Source organism: Trachymyrmex cornetzi, unplaced genomic scaffold (genome assembly GCF_001594075.2).
Source record: "Trachymyrmex cornetzi isolate Tcor2-1 unplaced genomic scaffold, Tcor1.1 scaffold138, whole genome shotgun sequence".
In the NCBI taxonomy this organism is placed as follows: Eukaryota; Metazoa; Arthropoda; class Insecta; order Hymenoptera; family Formicidae; genus Trachymyrmex; species Trachymyrmex cornetzi.
In genome coordinates this window covers 1,089,885-1,092,125 of record NW_017295960.1, presented here as the reverse complement: position 1 = coordinate 1,092,125, position 2,241 = coordinate 1,089,885, and positions in this window count along the sequence as shown.

Sequence of the window (2,241 nt, the reverse complement as noted above, 5' to 3'; positions counted from 1 at the left end):
ACAGATACAAAGCGTCGTCTATTGACAAATTTTGTCAACAAGAAAGTTATAAATTTGATGCAAAATTTTTTATATCTATTATAATATATGTATAATTGTTGGCGACAAACGTCACAAAAAATATAACAGGTTTGTTTACATGATTTGACAGCAGATTAACGGCAGAAAAGGGAAATGTATGATTTTCAAAATTGTGCATTATGATTTTATACCTATATATTTTTAAATATTTATTAAGATTCTTGGAGTAACTGCAGCGGCCATACTGAATTGTGACATCATAAGCGAGAAATGATACGTTAATATTTGTTATATGTTATTTCTAAATAAAAACCATTTGGATAAGACGAAATGATGGGATCGATTTAAAACGTCTGTAAAAATGAGTCAAAGCGCTAACGAGATACTATTAAAGACGGTGTTAATGGAAGTTCGCGCAGGTTAAAATTTAAGTGATTAATGCCGTTTCCATCAATGCAGATTAACTTTAATCTCGATTCAACTTATTAAAAGATGAAGAGTAAGTTGAACCGAGATTAAAGTTAATCTACATTGGTGGAAATGAGTATAAGAGTAAGAAACTAATAATGCGGTACTAATTTCATGATTTTAGATTTATTAGTTTAATTCGGAAACATGTGTATATGTTTAAAATTTAATAATACTCGATTTTTATTAAAAATACTGTAATTTTAATGTTATCATCCGAATTTTTTATTGATAATGTCATCGTTCTTCAATTAGCCTCGGGCCCCCCGGGCCCCATTGATCACGAAAATTTATCTAGGGCGGACGGTCTTTAATAGTTAGTCTGTTTAACTTGCTTACATTTTTTTTACATTTTTTTACACTTAAAATAAGATAGATATATATTTGGCGCTGAAAAGAGAGAAAGCGAAGATGCTGAGTGTAAAAAGTGTATCTCGTCGGAAATATCGGTTATAGACAAACATGATACATTTATTTCTCGACAGGAAATATAAGGAGATTATATTCGTACAACTTATAACTTAACCTTTTTTTATTTGCAAAATTAGTATAATAACTAAGCATATTCAGGCCTATGACGGTCAAAGCTACATCTTTCTTGCCTAAATAATTCCCAGTGAATTATCTATACTTATATACATATATATACATGCATATATATCATATTTTTGTACATTATCATTTTTATTATATTTTGAACAGCATTGATAATTGTATTGTAAATAATTATTATAATTGTAATGTCGAATTGTATAAAGGATAATACAATAAAGAATAATATTAAAAAAGTTATTGCAATTTCATTAGCGAAATATAGTAAAATAATTTATAGACATAAAAATACAAAAATAAATTAAAGATATACTTATCTGCAAAAACGAGCTACTAATAAAAGTAAAATTTGTTAGTAGCTCGTTTGTTTTATGGGTGAGTATTATACTTACAAAGAAAGAGGATCGCCGATAAAATTGGCGGGGGTGGTGGAGGGCCTCTATAACTCGTTTTTGCTAAATTATACCTTAAATTGACAAATATATATGTTTAGAAGAGACTTAATTTATTAAAAGCCTTTATATAATTGCTAATAATTATAGAGATTTTGATACATATTAGTAATTATGTTTGGTAAAAACGGGCTGAAAATTTGCATAAAGAAACATAACTTTGTAATTTTATAAGATATTATAAGACAAAATTCATTAATAAATTAACTTATTTGAATTTTCAGTTTCGTTTATTAAAATTCAACAACTTTTATTTACATATGTAGGAGATGCGAAAGTAAAATTTTTTTCTTCAAGGATCCATTAAACTATCCCTCTTGTGGATAATCTGGGGCTCTATTCTTGAAAAGAAACGTATACGAAAGTCTAGGGAAATACTATAGTATACGTCGCGTATACTGTAGCATTTCCCTAGATTTTCGTATACGTTTCTTTTCAAGAATAGAGCCCCTGCACGCTTCTGTTCTGAGGATTTAGTACAGAGACGAACCACATCTACTTTCGGCGATACGATTTTATCGATAGTATCAGAAAATGTATGTAGTCACGTAGTTCTCAAATATGAAAATGTATGTACTGGCGGTAGTATACGTCACGAAGTACTTTTATATTTTCTGCACGATATCTGTGTTTCTATTAATACTTTACGATTGGTTGAATTTTGTTCCGCTGCCGCATGAACCGCTCAATGTGACATCAGCCTGAGGGTGATGTCCCATGCAGCGGATCGTGCGTAAGCGGATTCACG